Source organism: Tursiops truncatus, chromosome 9 (genome assembly GCF_011762595.2).
Source record: "Tursiops truncatus isolate mTurTru1 chromosome 9, mTurTru1.mat.Y, whole genome shotgun sequence".
NCBI lineage: Eukaryota > Metazoa > Chordata > Mammalia > Artiodactyla > Delphinidae > Tursiops > Tursiops truncatus.
This window is the reverse complement of record NC_047042.1, coordinates 70,181,033-70,200,888: the sequence shown is the minus strand read 5'-3', so window position 1 is coordinate 70,200,888 and position 19,856 is coordinate 70,181,033. Positions and strand designations below refer to the sequence as shown.

Here is a 19,856-nt window from a genome sequence, read left to right as displayed (position 1 = left end):
AAGACAACATGAGAATGAAGCATTTAAACTGACTTTCATGTGGTAGTAAATGATTTCCTTAATTTTCATTAGGTACACAACTATTTCCAAATCCCCTAATTGCATGCTTGTCTTAAGTCCCATTGAAATTGAATGCTTGACTTTAACTTTTTAGTTGAACAAATACAAACATCCTGAAGTAGAACTTAGGGCAAATATTTGATTGTTTGAGAGAGCATATTTTCATTTAATACAAGTGGGATACTGTAGGCTGTACCTAGAATATTATCTCTAAAATTGCTATCTTGATAATTTTGTTGACAGGTCTAGATTACTATGAAGTTAGGGTTAGCATTTCTTCAGTTCCTAATGGCTTGGTTTTTGCATTCTACCTTTAAGAGTTTCAGTCAATATGCCATATCTTATTAACGCAAAGAACACTATATTACTTTATGAACACAGGTGCCCAAACTGTAATTGTTCCCTTATACATAAAAGAATGTACCTTTTTTTATCTCTTTTATTTGACTTTTGGTAACATTAACTTACTATACCTTCTCATGCATATTTGTAATGTGACAATAGAAGTTTCAAAGGATTTAAAATACTCCATTGCGTACTTTTCTGCAGGCAAAGAAGAAATAATTGGTGATTTAACTGACTTTCCAAACATTACTTATGAAGAATTAGAAATAAAGTTATAAGAGCTATGAAACTATTGCCAGGTGGAGAGGTATATTTTTGCAACCTGTTTTGGTCACATCACTATGTTGAACAAGAAAAGTGGATCTCAGGAAGAACTGGCAGCCCCTGGTTAATAAAGATTTGACTGTGAATCATCATGACAAGGGTCAACTTTATAAGCAAAGCTGCCTTCATCGTGTCCCCTCAAGTATTGGTTAAGGGCCAAAAGGGTGTGGCATAAGAATAAACAAAAAAATATATTGTACATCTGCTTCTATAGTGGGTAAGAAATGTGATGTAATAACTATCACCTTTTTATCTTGCTGGGCTTCTGACTATTAGAAACAAAGTTCTAAAAATTAATTGATGAGTCAAGCAAGTGTAGGTAGTAAAATCAACTATCTCAAAAAATCACATCTGTATAAGCCACCAATATCTCAACAGATTTTTCAATGTAAGAGAAATAGGTCAATGAGATGACATTCACCTCTCAATATTCAAGAACATTGGCTTAATGCAATTGTGTTTCCCTGCTGAGTTCCAATATTTTGATAGTGAATTTTTTCAAAGAATATATATATATTCTGCACCATTTTGTGAGAGAAACAGGATCATCTTTTGTCATCTTAAACCAGTCTTCTGGTTAAATGGAAAACTTAAAAATATCCAGACCAAATTTGGGGAAATAAGTATTTTTCCCAAATAGCATTCATGATACTTTCTTAATTTTTTCAGTCATGAATATTATTTTATTTCACTAGACCTGTTGTCTTCTTTATTAGTCTCAATTTTTACATGTAAATTTTTGCAAAAAAGCAAACAAAGCAAAACAAAAAACTAGCAGGAAAACTAGTAAAGATGCAGGTAGGAAAGCTGTCATCCCCAGAGCCAGTACATCTACTGATTTCTGATGTCATGATCTCTGACTTTTTAAAATTTCACTGAGTGAATACAGAAATTGAACGATGCAATAAAGATCGTGGTTTGTTAATTTAAGTCCTGTCTTAGCCAATTCCATGGAACTGAGGAATAGGACTGACTCTGATTCTGAAACAAGGTATGAAAGGACTATGACAGGCCATGCTCCTCCAGCATCTCCACAGTTGTACTCCTACATAAAGAGAACAACTAAAAAAGTTACTTTTATTTATTGGATTAAATTAATTTGCTTAATTTTTTTCTACTTAATTTTTTTCTACTTTCAGAAATAATTCATAATAAAACTCATGGCAACATAAGTTACTTTTCATCTTTTAAAAATAGATTCAGTCATTAATACATTTCCATAATTTTACCCAAACCTCTTTAAATAGCTAATCAAATTTTCACTAGAATTTCAGCCTAGTTTGAACATGTTTTATAAGAAATATTATTACAGTGTGTTAAAACCTTATTAAACAAACAACTCTTTAAAAAGTTCAGCATTTTTATTTTGTGTCATTTCTATATTTGTTAGATACATACATACTACCTTCATTCATCAAATATGAAGCAATGTAGTATGTGAAAATTTAAGGAAAAATTCCCTAAGTCTTTTCTTAATATATTCAGCTCTTTGTATTCATAATAGTAAAGTAAAGAGTATCATGGGTAAATCAATAGTGGATCACCAAGAAATCACTTTTATTTGTCTGAGACGATGCAAAGATCTGATTTTGCAGCATATTTCAATGCCTAATTAAGTTACTGGTCTTGGTTGGAATCAGCGCATCGTCCTTCTTATCACCCCATCTGAACCACGCAGCCCTAATTCCCACTGCTCTTTGCTTCAAGTCCTCTGTCAGTCAAGCAAGTCACGCTGTCCCTAGAACATGCCATGCTCATCCATTCCTCTGTGACTGCTCGTGTACACCCCTCTGTCTAGAAATCACTTTCAGTTATCTTTCCTCCTCTCTTCCTACCCAACTCTGTACATTTTTCTATGTACTGTTTTAGTCCCCATCCTTTTGAAGTCTCCTAATATTTCTGTTGGTGGGATCTCTTCGTTTTCAGGTCTCTTATGACACTAACCATCTTGCATGTGCTAGGTATTTGACTGATTATACTAACTGGACCATCTGCTTGTTCAAGACAGGAATGTGGCTTCTTCCCTCCAATCACCTCACAAGGTCTAGTTTATAGGAATCCTCAGTCAATACTTGTGGATAGAATTGAATTGCAGTGATGTCTCCTTCCTATGCTGTCCCTGAAACGTGGACAGGATACTCTGAGGTCTGATTTTAAAATGAATAAACTTAATCAAAGCAAAGCTGGAATGTTTTCATAAACTACCAAAGACAATGTAGAAAAAGGCAAAGAGAATGTAGCTACAAGACAGAGTGGTGCAGTGGATCTGGGATGTGGGAAAGAAAGAAAAAAATCCTTCCTCTCCATTCTTCTTAACAATTAAATTAGCTTTCTATATATATTAATTCTTCCTAGCACAGGCAACATTCCCTTCATTCTATTTCATGGGAAATACTATACAGATTATATATTAAAAGAATAATAATGCATAACTTAATTTGCTGGCTAATGTGAAAATTAAGAGAACAAGGCATGTCTTCAGATAAAGAAGCTTAGTAGATTAAAAACCAACAAACATCACAAGATATAAAGTGTAAGAAACTCAATCTTCCCAACTGCTGCCATGCCCTTTGAAAATGGCTGATCTCTGAATTTCACACCTGTTCTGCATGTCAACTTTTAGGATAAGCAAACAGAACAACTAGCAAAACTAGTAAGTGGATTTTTAAAAAGGAAACATTTGCCTGATTAGCCTATATATACTGAAACACACACACATATACATGCACACATACACACAAAGGCACACACATACATACATGTATTCCAAGATCTGATAAATGACAATATGGCAGTAAACAGTCTACTAATACTATGCATAGTGAATATATATAATGTAATATATAAAGGGTTTATCCTTTCTTTGAAGAGATTCATTCTATCATATTTAGATATGAAATTAAAATGATAACACAAAGATAGCCTGTTTGAGGGGCAGAGTCTAAACGAAAGCAGTATATGGCCTAGAGATGTAGTAGCATGCCATATAACAGCTTAAGACCATTAGCAATTAGTCTCTTAAGACTTAAAGAAAAGCCAGATACATGTCTAGTCTATTGTAGAATTCATCAGTATCATGCATCGGTTGAGTTGGTTCTGAGTGGAAACATTTAAAATTTCCTAAAGACACGCTCTATAAAACATAATAGCAGAGAGAAAGTTTAAAAATCACTATACGAGGTTAGAAATTCTCTTTGTAAACACTTAAATAACCCATAACCTACTTTTAATAATTAATTCTATGTAGGTTTTAATGTACAGTTTATAAAATTTTTTAGTGTGGGGTATTTATGAATATATCACACATGTAAATCATTTTTACACATACATTCTACAAATGATATTGATATTTTGTTACTACACATTAAGTGTCTCTTCCCAGTTAATCCATAAATCTTTGGGAAAATTCAATTGTCATTTTTTATTATGCACATAAACTTTCCCTGTGTTTCTCACTTCTCAGTCCTGCCTAAGAAAGAGAATAAAGGTTAAAGAAAGGATAATTTATTTCCTACCTTCACAGATATGAGTGGGTATATTTTAAATACATTTCTACACTTTGAAAGTTGGAAAGGAAAATGAGATAAGAGATTATAAATGTCCTTCATATTTATTTCATAGTCTTTAATATTTGGGATCAGGCATATAGACTTCAATTTAAGTCAGTTGTCTTCTCCCATATAAATTCTTTGGCCTACATGATCTTACTCCCATGCTTAAATTAATATTTAAGTGCAACATGTTGATTTTTCATTATGTGAATAAGTAAGGAAACCAGCTGCAGCCTGAATCTTTGAGTATAACAGCTACATCTGTATCTTTATTGATCTATGCATGTGAGGTTCAACCTTTAATAATAATAATAGTAGTTGTAATAATTATTATTGTTATAAAAACATAATTGCCAACTTTTGAGTGTTTACAATAATTGGGCACTGTTTTAAACTCTTTATGTGAAAAACTCATTTATGTTTTATGACTTCATGAGAGAAGTGTTATTACTTTCCCATTTTACAGATAGATGCACAAAGGCTGGTTTTCCCAAGGTCACATGCTAGTCTAGATTCAGACTCCACCAGTCTTTCCCCAGAGCTGAGCCTCTTAAACTCTGTACCATGTTGTTCCTTCAGTTCAGATATACTAAGTTATCTTACAAATTGCAGTTATATGTTAGCATGCTGCATGGTGCTATACTAATATATAAGTACATTACATACTATGAGATATGAGTATACCACTATATCTTGCACAGATAATCCTATCTTTATTAATGCTCCTAAAAAAAGAAAGCTCCTAAAAGTATTCTGTTCTTTTCAATTTATTCAAATGACCTCAAAAAATACACTTTGACTTCCTTCCAGGACACAAACATTGCACTAGTCCCAAATCTTGCCTAGCTTGAGTATAGCGAAGGAGTTAGAGACCAGTAATTGCAATATCTTGTGACCAGTTCAACAATAGAGGTAAGATCTAAGCACAGAAGTGGCACAAAGAAAGGAATGTTTGGTCCTGTAAGCACTTTGCTTCTTATATTTCATAAATGTGCCATCTTTTTTGCATAACAATTTTAGGTATCAAGGAGATCAGAATAAAACCCTCCAAATGCCTCATTACAACTGGCGTTTTACAGACATAATAACTACAATGAGAATACATCTTGATGTGACTGGTATAGTATTTATTTATGCCTGATGTCCCAGTGTAATTATTAATAGCACTCCTTTCACTTTCAAAAGTAAAATGATTTGGATGAAAAATGCTAAGGTCAGCCTAAAAGTCCAAGAAAATATTTTAGCCAGCAGGTGTATATCACTCTGTGTCACAAGAATAAAAGGGGAAACTTCCAATATGAATGCCATCTATAACCTACCGGCAGAATTCTTGTCCTTAGGGTTGTAGAATATAGCTCAGATGTACCAGTCCCTGGTCAGCCTAAGTAAAGAAGAGCAACATTTTTGCAGATTCAGTATTGCAGAGGGCAATGATTTTTTTAAAAAGTAGGGACATTTTGTAAAGAATGTGCTGGTCAAAATCCATTAGAAAGAAGTCATTTACATTACTGACACTGGATAACTGTAACTTTGTGGAACCTGATACTATAGCCTATAGCCTATTCAGAGGGCACAGGACATGATACTTCCACCATCCAGGATAGTCAAAGTGGAACAACATGGAAGAACCTTTAGCAAAAGTTGTGGAAGCCACTGTGTGTTACTCAAAATTATAATGGCGTTATGTTTCTGGAAGCTGTATTATGAGTGTACATGCTGCTCATCATTTGTAAGAGAAACAAATATTTTTGGAAATTAAGCTACATATTACTGGCATTTAACAATCATGAGACAAGCTAATAGTATTTCAGTAGCAAAAATAAATTAAAATATAAACAAATGAGCCAAGATTTCAATAAGAGACAAGGACATTTTAAGGCAGAACCAGTGTCACTCCATCTAGTTTTGGCCTTTGCAATAACCATTACTTTTGGCCTCACTTCACACAGGTGTGCTGTGCTGACACTGTGAATGACAATGGATCAGCATTCCCTTCACTTCTGCTTAAGGGATATGTGCACTGGAACCTTATCCAAAGAACTACTACCATAATTTAAGACCACAAAATATGTTCATACTGAATGAATGGCAAAAGGCTAGCATAGTTGCCCTAAAAGTGTTGTGCCTCTGGTGACTTCAACCCAGCCTTACACTTACAGGGTGTAGAAGAACAGTTTTTAAATAGTGGTCTTTCTCTATGTACTCTTTGTTCATTTAAAAAATGTCACTGGGGTCACTTTTATGTACCTATAAAGCTGTTCTATCACTGAAGGTGTAGAGCTCATGATATTTTATAAAGTTGCATATTATCATTTTTAATTGTTAGGAACAAGGGAATTTTGATAATAGTCAATGTGCATTACTCAAAGCCCTTTGGTTGGAAATAACCAAAACCTTTCAAAGTAGTTTAAGCAAAACAAAACAAAACACACAGAAAAAAACATATCTTAAGGAAACAAGACCACTACCCCAGGGCTAGATGTGAAAACAGGCATCAGTAGGGACAGAAGCCGGGTCATGAAAAGCCATCAGAAATGGAATCTCTCCCGACTTTCCTGTTTTCCCATCTTTTTTTCCCTTTTCTGAGTCTACTTTATTTTTCTGTTTTTTGCCAGTGGATTTTCTCTTTCAACTTACTCAAGATGCATCGTCCCTGAAGTAGAATTTTCCAATGGCAATCTTGCATCCTGATTATATATGTCCAAAGGTTAACTGCTTAGAGATACCTGGATCTCAGTTCTAAACTCTTAGAAGACAGAAATTTATACAGTTGTTCGTTCTACATGCAATCCATTGTTTCCCCATAACTGGAGGCACAGGGTGATAGAGGGACTCACTGTAACGGAAATGTTTGTAGGTTCTCGAAGGGTAGGTGGGAATATGGAATTTGTAATGTGTATCTCTAACGTGCCAATTGTCATATATTTATGGATATATTTCTGCTTCTCTTTTTCCTTTTGTAGATCTACATGGCCCAAATTTCTGTAGATTTATAGTAGATCTTGATATTAGGTGAGGCAAGTTCCTATACATTTTTCTTTAAAACTCTGTAACTCTTGGCCCCTTGCTGTTCCATATGAATTGTAGGATCAGCTTACCAAGTTTCATGAAAAAACTTGATTTTTAATGGAATTTTACTGAATGTGTACATTAATTTGAGGAGAACTGACATTTAAAAATATTGAGTCTTTCCACCCATGAGAATAGTATATTTCTTATTCATTTTTTGTTCCTTCAATTATGATTTATAATATTCTCCATGAATACATTGCATATTTACTATCAGATATACTCCTAAGTACCTCATGGATTTTGTTACTATTTTGAATGAATCACTTTTTCCTATTATATTTTCTTTAGGGAAATTATTGATATTTCGTAACACTTGATTTTTATTTGTCACTTATTCAACTATTTTGCCAAAGTTTCTCATTAGTCCTACTAGTTATTAGTTTGATATTTTGGTCATTATGCCAATAATGTATAAGAACAGTATTGATTTTTGTATGTTCTTTTATGCATCTTGCCAAATTCTATCATTAATACAACTAGTTGGTATTATTTTTAATTCACTTGCTTCTATTTTCTTTTTCTTGTCTTCTTGAGGTAAATGTATGTCTTATTTATTTTTAATCCTTTCCCTTAAAAAAGTTCATATAATACTATAAAATAAACCAAATATTTTTAACTACATTGAATTGATTTTGAGATAATTACCTGTAACTCAAAAATATATGTGTGAATACATATATATAACATTTTAAACATTTTTATTCCCTTTTATTTCCTGTTTCCCTCTATAATTCCCACTGTAATTTAACACATGAGTTATTTAACAGGACATTTAATTTGTTATGATCTTTAATAATTGGTACAAATTACATTAGACTATTGTCATAGAATGTGGTTGACTGCCAATTATTTGAAATGTGATAATACTTCCTTTGTGATCCACTGCACTGTCAATGTAATTATTATTCTATGTATTCATTCTTTTGGGGGGTACAGAGTTCTTTATGTATTTATCAGGTCATGCTTCATAAGTCTGTTGTTCAAAACTATATTCTAAGTCCAGAGGTAATCCCACGCACCTGTGGTCACCTACTCTATGGCAAAGGAGGCAAGAATATACAATGGAGGAAAGACAGTCTCTTCAATAAGTGGTGCTGGGAAAACTAGACAGCTCCATGTAAAAGAATGAAATTAGAACACTCCCTAACACCATACACAAAAATAAACTCAAAATGGATTAAAGACCTAAATGTAAGACTGGACACTATAAAACTCTTAGAGGAAAACGAAGGAAGAACACTCTTTGACATAAATCACAGCAAGATCCTTTTTGACCCACCTCCTAGAGAAATGGAAATAAAAACAAAAATAAACAAATGGGACCTAACAAAAAGTAAAAGCTTTTGCACAGCAAAGGAAACCATAAACAGAATGAAAAGACAACCCACAGAATGGGAGAAAATATTTGCAAATCAAGCAACTGACAAGGGATTAATCTCCAAAATATACAAACAGCTCATGCAGCTCAATATCAAAAAAACAAACAACCCAATCCAAAAATGGGCGGAAGACCTAAATAGACATTTCTCCAAAACGGACATATAGATGGACAACAGGCACATGAAAAGCTACTCAACATCACTAATTATTAAAGAAATGTAAATCAAAACTACAATGAGGTATCACCTCACATCAGTCAGAATGGCCATCATCAAAATATCTACAAACAATAAATGCCGGAGAGGGTGTGGAGAAAGGGAACCCTCCTGCACTGTTAGTGGGAATGTAAATTGGTACAGCCACTATGGAGAACAGTATGGAGTTTCCACAAAAACCTAAAAATAGAGCTACCATATGATCCAACAATCCCACTCCTGGGCATATATCCAGAGAAAACCATAATTTGAAAAGATACATGTACCCCAATGTTCATTGTAGCATTGTTTACAATAGCCAAGACATGGAAGCAAACTAAATGTCCATCAACAGGAATGGATAAAGAAGATGTGGTACATATATATGATGGAATATTACTCAGCCATAAAAAGAATGAAATAATTCCATTTGCAGTGACATGGATGAACCTAGAAATTGTCATACTGAGTGAAGTAAGTTAGACAGAGAGAGACAAATATCATATGATACTGCTTACCTGTGGAATCTATAAAAATACATTCATTTAACCTATTTACAAAACAGAAATAGAGTCACAGATGTAGAAAACAAACTTATGGTTACCAAGGGGGAAAAGGAGGGGAGGGATAAATTGGGAGATTGGGATTGACATATACACACTACTATATATATAAAATAGATAACTAATAAGAACCTACTTTATAGCACAGGGAATTCTACTCAATACTCTGTAACGATCTAAATGGGAATAGAATCTAAAAAAGAGTGGATAAATGTATATGTATAACAGATTCACTTTGCTGTTCAGCAGAAACTAACACAACACTGTAAATCAACTATACTCCAATAAAAATTAATTAATAAAAAAACCTGTATTCTAACTAATATTTAGTGTGCTTTGACTACCATTACTTGAAATCTCCTAATATTATGAAACTATCCATTTCTTCTTGCAATTGTGTCAGTTTTGCTTTAAATATTTAAGACTCTTAATTCTTAGCTGCAAATAAGCTCATTGTTACCACTTCTTAGTGAATTTGTCCTTTATTATTATACATGATATTCTTATTAATATTCATCTTAAATTATATGCCATCAGATATTAATATTGCTGCACTAGTTTTCTCATGATTAATATTGACATAACATAGCTTTCCTCATAACTTTATCGTATCTCTTGCCAGAAACTTATAGCTATATTTAAAAAAATTCAACCTATAGTCTGTCCTTTAATAGAGGAGTTTGAGCCATTCATGGTATTTCGATCAGCTAATACATTTGGACTTATTTTTACCATGTCATTTTGAGTTTCTATTTTATATTTTTCTCTCCTTGTTCTCTGTCCTTCATTCTTAATTTCTTGAATTATCTTTCCAATTTACTAGTTCTCTCTTCTACTTTGTTTAATATAGAATTATTTTTCATTTCAATAACGATGACTTTTATTTAAATATATAGAATTTGTTCTTTTTCATACCTAGCCATTTTTTTCTTCTTTAAAAAAATAATTCCACACACCTGAAACTAACACAATATTGTAAATCAAGTATACTTCAATAAAAAAATAATTCCTTCCCATTTAAAAAATAAAAGTTATTCCTCCATTTATCACTTTGAGTATCTTAAATGTAGATATTTAAAATCTTTAGTGGAATATCCCATTAGTTTGAAGTGAGTGTGCCAATTCTTGGTTTGGTTTTAGCTGTATTTGGTATTTGATTCCTTCATGTGTTTTAGAATTTTTGTTTATAAATTCATTGTCTCTCTCCTTCTCTGAGTTTATTTCTCCCTGTCTCAACTCTGTTCATCATTGTCTTCACCTGGCTTCTTGATCCTCACACGTGGAGCCTAATAATATTACCAGAAGTGGGGGCTTCTGTACTATGGGGAAAATAGAAATACTGCAAATTCTGTCAATTGCAAAGTCAGCTGGTTGTTTTGTGCTATTTTTAGTAGGGAGGATATGATATGTCTGTATTCTCCTTAGGTCTGGAGCTTGTTAAAGTTACATTTTAGGTTTTAGTTTATTCATGAAAAGGAGAGGCCACTTTAATCCATGGTTTCAAATGGAACATGCCTTCTGTACAGCAGAAACTAACACAGCACTGTAAAGCAAATATACTCCAATAAAAATTAATTAAAAAAATTAACATGCCTTGAGTCACATTGTCAAATGTTTTTAGTTATTGTAATTTTGTATGTGTCATATCCTAGGAAATGGCAGGAGTGAGAATTAGGAGGGAGAGAAATTCAGCCCTGTGTATAAGCTAAAAAGGATATTAAAGGGATATGAAGACATTAGGTGCACTGGCTGTCTCTGTTTCAATACTGTATATTTAGGATTACCTTATAGCCCAGTTTACTCCAAAGAAAGAATCTGTTTAGAAGGCTTAATTGATCAATGCCAATTTTAACAGTAGTAAGAGACAGTGGTTGAGTGTGTTGTCTCTTATTCTCTTTGACAGGTGCTAAGAGTATCCTAAAATTAATAAGAATTTAGAATTAGATCAAAGATGATACGTGAAATTAACTTCTCAAATATTTATGATGTATCCATAAATCATACCACTACATGTCCTTTTATGGATTGCAAAACATGTAGAGCTTATATTTGAAAATCATTATGTTTGAAAGAGAAGGAAATGACCTATTATTAGGGGCTCTTAGACACTTGATAAAACACTTGTTTCATTGTGATCCACGGATTCTCTAGGGCTTGAAAGGTATATGTCTGAATTACTGGTGGAATCAAACACCCTTTTGTCATGAAATCCAGGTACATGAATTTGAAGTAATTGACATTATTTTTCTCATATTCCTCACACTTGTAGCAGGGAAACTGAAAGTGGCCTGTGCAAGAGAAAACAATTTCATTGAGAAACCTGAGAGAAAACTCAGCTTTTGGATTTTTAGGCTTTATCTTTTCCACTTTCATTTTACATCCAACTCTCCTCTTTTTTCTTTCTGTCTTTGCCACTATGAGTATTTTACAAGTCAAGTGATCTCAGACATTAAATATATATATGTGTATATGTATACACACAAATATATATATATATACACACACACAATCTCACAAGATTTAGGACTGAGTCAAGGAAGATTTGTGTTTGCTATGGTGCAACTAAAGTATGATCTCACTAAAATATGAACTAATACCTAATATTATATAGATTATTCTCATTAAATAACTAGAGAAAAGAGATGAAAAATTATTTCAGTGCTAAAAACCACATTAGCCAATGATTGACTTAGATTACTCTTATGTTTCAGTTTCAAAAGGCATCACCAAATCTAGCAACATCAAAATACTTCATTGCAACCTCACTGCTGATTATTCGTGCCACTCTCCTGAACCACATCATGGAGCATGGCTGAACTAATAAGCTATCAAGTCCTGACAATTGTAAAATCCCTTTCATCTTATTCAGGGAAAATGCCTGGTATATATTTACTTTTCATTATAGGAAAATACATTTTTATGGATTACCTCATCAAAAACATGCCTTAATATTACCTAGAAAATTGAGTATGGTTCCTCAGATACCAAAACAATTCCTGCATGGGAAAAGATTGAATTAAATTGGGATTTTACTAGAGTATTGAGTAAACACTTCATCTTTGATATGTTAATGCTACCTGGGTACCTTGAGAGATTTTTTTCCTTCCAATTTATAAATTAAAATTCTGCTGTAGTTGTGACAAAGTATAGAGTTTTGTATATTCCCACTCAGGTTTTTCAGAGTATCCTACCTACCACAAGAAGAGTTTTTAGAATAACTTAGGCAAGTCAGTAGAAAGATTGAATTCAAAACACAAGAGTTTAGACAATAATGTTTTTTATAATGAGAAAAAGTTGATAACTCTATAGCAATTTCTTACATTATTGCAACTATAGTTGACCATAACTATTTCCTGAAGTAACTTTTTTTTTTTTTTGCGGTACACGGGTCTCTCACTGTTGTGGCCTCTCCCGTTGCAGAGCAGGGTCCGGACGCGCAGGCTCAGCGGCCATGGCTCACGGGCCCAGCCGCTCCGCGGCATGTGGGATCTTCCCGGACTGGGGCATGAGTCCGTGTCCCCTGCATCGGCAGGCGGACTCTCAACCACTGCGCCACCAGGGACGTCCCCTGAAGTAACTTTATAGTCAGCTGCTATATAAGGTTACAAGTATACAACTCTGTGAAAATAATCCTGGTGGCACTGGGAATGATTTCACGGAGAAGTTAGCTCACGGACAGGTTCTTAAAGCTAGAACAGGATTTTGATAGGAGGTGAGAAAGTAAGAAGTGTTTTACCTAAGAGGGTTGAATTAATTTAACTCAACAAATACTTAGAACAAACTCGATAACATGAATTATCTAATTTAGAACAAACCTTGATAACATGAATTATCTAATTTAATCTATTAATTAATTATCTAATTTAATCTATTAAAAAACCCATGAGTTAGATGTTATCAATATTTTCATTTTATAGATAAATCCCTGAGGCACAGAGAGATCACTCAGCTGTTAAGTGGTAGAATCAGGATTCAATCCCGAGCAGCTGACCCCAGAGCCCACACTTCTAAAAACAAGGATCAACTGCCTGCCTTCAAATTCTGACTTCATCTATAACACTTAGGTTAGTGCCTACCCGCACTGGGTAAGTGCCTAATAAATGTTAACTATTTTAAATACGTTTATTGTTATTACTAGTGAACTGCTCTGTCATTGCTACTTCTCTGTGGCTATGTGTAAGTTATTCAATGTATTGCAGATGATGCAAATATGCTAGATTGAAGGTCTCAGTCTTCAATGAACTTTCAGTTTTTTGGGAGCAATAGATATATACCCCAGAGGTATAATAGGCTAAATATGGGGGAGATTAATTTCAACTGGAAGAGCTGAAGGAAAACCCCAGAGGTGGTTTTTGAGCTGAACATAGAATGGATATGCTTGCAGTTGAAAAGATAAGAGGGAAGGCTTACAGGGTGAAAGGACCATGTGCACAAAGACACAATGTTCAGAATGTGTTTGGAGAATAGGTTAGCTTATATTTACTTTGTATAAGAGAGGGAAGAGCAGTGAGAGGAAAGGCAGGAAGGCAGCCTTAAGTTCATATCTCATGGAGCCTTGAAGAGATCTTTAAACAAATCAGTGACAGTTCAAAGGCATTTTTGGAACACATTTTAGTAACAAGGCACAGAGTGGAGGAAAGCAGGGCAGGGCTATCACTATAGACATGAAAAGATTCAGGTTTGCTGCCACCGTTTTCTTCTATCTTCATAATTCTAACAGCACACTCTATTATTAATTTTTTGTGTGTGCTGGACAAGTCACTTACTATTTCGGTCCTCTGTTTCCTCACTTACAGAATAAGGGAGCTGAATTGATAAGTATATAATCAACAGTTTTGAGAAGTCATGGACTCTCTGTGACTTGACTTTGTGCCTATATATTTTCACATGTAATTTTTGTTCATGATGGTGGTCACAAATATGAATATCTTCCATCTCTTAGTAAATACCTATTTTTATTTAATATTTCTATTCATTTAGCACATACTATATTATTTTTCCCTTATGTTCATTTCTTCTCAACTGTTAGTTCATTGAGAAAAAGACCATATTTTATACTTTTATATATGCTTTATGTTCCTTTACCAGTGAGGTGAAAAATTTACCAAATCCAGCTTTCAGAACAAATTTTATATGTGAAATTAAAAGGATAATTTATTTTACCATCACTGCTTATGTAAACTAAAAAATTGATATTAATTTCCATTGTGTGTATTTTTATATCTCATATCCAAAACTAGAAGACATACTACAAAAAAGAGTGGAAGAGGATATGTTTTCTTTTTCTCAAAATAAATATACAAATCCATAGCATAAGAAACAATTATACAAAGATTACTTTTAAGATTATGAAAAGTCTAAATATATTATCTATTCCAAGTAAGGAGAACTAACGTCAAGTTAAATGGCTTCTATTTGGGAACTTTTTCTATGATTTTTACAGTATGAGCATATTTTCACATAGCTTTTTGAACTAGAGTAAGACATAATATCCCTTGATATTTGAAGCCTGAATGTCCCCTAGATACTTTAAGATGTTATAGCAAACAAAGTCCCGTTGGTCTGAGAAGCCACTAGAAGTAAATCTTAAAACTAATTATGGTTCTCCTGCTGAGAGTTTCTTCAAGAGCCACTTTCCAATTTCTGTCAAACATTTGCAGTTCTAGTACAAATACATTTATTTTTTTTTCAGAATTAATTCACCTGCATTTCAACTTCAAGATAGTGTTTGCCTTTCATTGTGAAACAGAGAAAGGTTATGAAGAAATTTTCAAGGAATTAAAAAATTAACTCTTAAAATCCTATTTTAATTTTGCAAAAACCTAATAGGCCCAGTCCTAACCATAGTAGAGTTACACAATTATCTGATAGATTTAGAATGGTCTCATTGCCAATTTGGGCTTTGAAGAAAACAAAATCAGGTTCATAAAAAATTCTCTGAACTGACTGTATTGCCAATCTAAACTTTAGTGGAAAATTACTAAACATCCTTTATACTTTTGGTTACATTTATTATTTTTCCCCACTGAAGACAAACATAGCAGCAATGGATTCCCTGTACTGTTCTCTGACCAACACAGCTGAGATAGAATTGCCTGTGAATGACACGTCTCCCCAGTCAGGAGTTGGGTGGAGACTTTCTACATTTAAGGTGTCTCTGGCTGACATCATTTTTTTGTTCTAGAAAAGGAAGAAAATTGGACTTAGTTCAATTTGTCTCTAACGTCGGTATCTTAACATTTGGTCAAAGAAAAGAAGCAAAATCAATAATAAGTCTAATTGGGCCATTTTCACCAACTAGAAACTTGTTATTCAAAAATCAACATTTGATACTTAGGTAAATACCATATATATAAGAATTATATGAATACAAAAATTTAGTTTGTGTTAGACTGTGAAATGCAAAGGTTTATTGTCACCATCTCAACTAAATAATTCATGGAAAGCATCTCTTACGGCCACTAATATATTAACTACCTGAATGAAATGAAGGCTACTATTTAGAATTTACTAACATATCCAGTAAAATGTGTAAAGTTAGTTCTATTAACTAGGTTTACATAATGCATTTTTCTTATGACAATCATACCTCTTATGACATTCAAAGATATATGTGTTTAATAAATTTTAAATGAATTTTTAAAATAATTTTTAAATTTTAAATAAATTTTTTCTTGGTTCATTGTCATTTGACTGAACCCCACAGTTATATCCAATAAGAACTAAGTTAAAAATGAAGTTTCTGTCAACTATTTTCCACTAGCAAACATAGTGACTCACCTTCCAAATAAAAGCATATCAACATGAAAGTTTCCCAAGGGTATATTCTAGGTCATAATCTTTATGTTAATGAATTCCTTACTGAATAGTAAATTGTAAGAATATATTACCTTATTCCTCTAACACATTACCTGTCAGCAGGTAATTACCCATCAAAACCTAAACAGAGAGGAAGATTGCCCTGTGACACCAGTGACCCCTACAGGTAAAATTAAGGAAAAAAAGTACACTGTAATTGGACAAAAGATACCACTGCATATCTGAATGTAGCTATATAATGCCAAAGCATAACATTTATCAGTAACTCCCCATAAGACTTATTATTATTTTCTAATTGCCATTGGAGATTTTGTAAACTGTGGAATAAACCAGGCATACCTTTTTGGATTTTATTAGCTATTATTGAACTCATTTACATTTTGCGTATCACTATAGTTTCTAGAGAACCTTGTCCGGATAGGGCCTTTAAAAAGCTGTTTAGAGTTACCTGGCTAAGGTTCTGGAAGAGATCAAATGGCCATCTGGTTTATCGGCATGCCTGATAATTAGTTTCATAACTATAATTTCATAACCATAATTCATACTGGGTGCTTATGATACAAAGTATTGCATATGCAGTCTGAAGAATTCCCAGTGAGATAAATAATATTATTCACACATTATAGAAAAAGGTGGCTAAGTGGCAATAAGTTGCAAAGCTGGAAAACATCCCCCAAGTATCTGCTCCTGAGCATTATACTACAGGGACAGGGTGAAGGTCAGGTTTAGGAAAGGTCACACAGACACTACATATACTTCAATTCTCAACTTAATAGCATACATTCAATGGCCACTCATTTATTTAACATGTAGGGAATGCTTACTTATTATGTCATTATGGGCTGTGTTCTGAAGAGGTATGAAAAATAGCCAAAATTAAGCATGGGGGATTTTTTTTAAACAATAATCTATCACATTCATAGTTTAAATAAATGCAGTTTGATACTCTAACTGATGGTAATAAAGAGAGTAGACACCAGTCCAACCATTTCATACACATAATTGAGTCATTATTTGTAGTACTTATATCAACATTAAAATTCCCCAGCAACCTATGAAAGGTATGAACAATTTTTATAGCTACACATATTTTTCACCTGATTTCTTGTATTATTTTCAGAAAATATAAAGAGCTATCTTTTTAAAAAAATATGTGCTTTGGAGTTTACTGTTAAGTGTATTTTTCTCTTTTATGTTCCCAGTTACTTCATGTAAAATGTAATGCACACACAGAAGGATGATGATTTTTGTTACTTTTAGAAAATAATGATGGAGGGGTGTGGTCAAATATTGTTTTTAAAAGAGCTATCAATCAACTATAAAACTCCTAAAATCTTAATGTTGTTACTTAACCACATAACAAGAAATAAAAGCAGAACATTCAGTGTCTTGGTATTTCTTTGACTTCTGCCACACAGTAGTAAGCAGACTGACAAAAACATAAATAGTATTAAAAATGCACCAGGGTTTCACAAGGAAACCAAGTATTATATATCTATTTATTTTTCCACAAATATTTAATAAACACCTAATATATGCCAGCCAATGACTTAGAAACTGGGTGTATTGTGGTCAAAAAAACAGACATATTATCTGTATTCACAGAGCTTACAGTCTAAAGGGTGAACTGATAATAACAGGTAAACAAATAAATAGTAAAAGGTGGTGTGTTCTCAAGGAAGTAAACAGTGCAAAATGTTAGAGAATGACATGGCTGGAATCTATATACAAAGAATAAGCCAGGAGGGCAGTGAAGAAGTGTTGCAATTTGAGCTGAGGCCTGTAAATAGAAGGAACAGCCCTGGAAGAGCAGAGGGAACAGCGTGAGTGGAGGATCCAGGAAGGAAAAGAACTTGCTCTTGTTGAGGAACTAACTACAGGGTGGTTGGTGTGGCAGTGTGGTGTGTGCTGGACAGCAGGACAAAAGAACTGAGTTAAGACCAGGCAGTATCTCATGAACCATGATGGGGAGTTTGAATCTCATTTAATGTGTAATGGGCTTCAGGTAGAGACTAACAGAACCTTCCCTTGCTGCTGTGTAGTAATAATTTATGGATGGAGATGATTGGAATAGGGAGAGAAGAAAGAGGATAATACAGTAGACAAAAGCTAAATCTTACCATTACAACAAATTATTTATTCAGGTTCCTGTAAATGGACCAGATCTAGGGATACTGTCTTAAAAATATCAGATTGACATATTAATTCTAAAAGCAAAGGTTTGTATAGCTTGAATTGATTCGATATTGGTTATACCAGGTAAACAAATGCATTGACATAGTATAATGGTTTTAAATGCTGAGTGTGTGCTCTACAATCAAGTAAAATAAAATTATATCCCTTTTATCTTTAAAAAAAGCAGAAAAATATTTTACCAGTCTTCTGAAAGACTAGTGGGGAAATAAATCTTCCAAAAGGTAAATTAAGGATGAATTTTACCCTCTATAACAAACACAGCCCAAGCATAAAACAGTAATGAGTCAGTCTGCACATAATGCCAAACAACCACTCAAGTCAGTGAGGAAAAATTAGGGAAGCCACTTATTTAGCTTCAGGGAGAATTCAAAAGGGTGGGTTTTCTGCATTTAACACTTTATAAGAAGCAGTTGGCCTCATGTGACTATGATTACTTTGTTCAATTATATGTAAGATGGATAGAATAATGCCAGTATAATGGGATTTTAGGGAGAACTCTATGAAAAGCTTCTTTCCCAGAGCCTGGAACATAGTAGGCACTTGGTTTATAACCAGAGTTACAGGCCCATCTAAAGAGAATCTGAATGACAGAATTAGAGGTTATGGACGCTCAGCTGATTCTTTAATATTCCAATATAAAATAAAAATTTTTAAATATATATAAATAAAATTTAAAAACCTACTTTGTATGATATTAATATAACTACCAGCTTACTTTTGGCTAATCTTTTCTGTTATATCTATTTATACCTTTTTATATTTGATCTTTGTCTTTATCTCTTTTAAGCAGTACAGAATTAAGTTTGTGGGCTTCTTTTGTTTTGTTTTTTCATTGAAGTATAATTGTCATACAATGTTAAAAAAATTTCAGGTTATTTAAAAAATTCCATCAAACAAATCATAAACTAAGAAACTCTGTGCTTCAAATATTCTATAATTTTTAAAATATAACAATGTGAGAAGAATGTTGTAATTAGATTGAAAACAAACATAACTTCAAGTATTCCTACAATTTTGTTCCTTCCTGAAATGTACTTCTCATCTAAATATATGATTCAAAAGGTATCAGGTTTAGGAGGAATATAATTGAGAATTGTATGGGTTAAACTGTGTCCTTCAAAAAGATATGTTGAAGTCCTAACTCCCTAGTAATTCAGAATGTGAACTTATTTGGAAATAGGGTCTTTGCAGATGTAGCTAAGATGAGTTCATTCTGGAATAGAACGGCCCTTAGTACAATATTACTGGTGTCCTTATAAGACGTGGAGAACAGAGAGACAGAGACACTTAGGGAAAAGATGGCCATGTGACAACAGAGATAGAGACTGGAGTAATATGTCTACAAGCCAAGG

At 33.3% G+C, this 19,856-nt stretch overlaps 1 long non-coding RNA gene across 1 annotated transcript in view; it reads right to left on the bottom strand.

The window, feature by feature from the left end:
• Positions 1-19,856, bottom strand: part of LOC109548287 (uncharacterized) — a 734,651-nt gene that overhangs the window by 118,132 nt on the left and 596,663 nt on the right. The window lies entirely within an intron of this gene.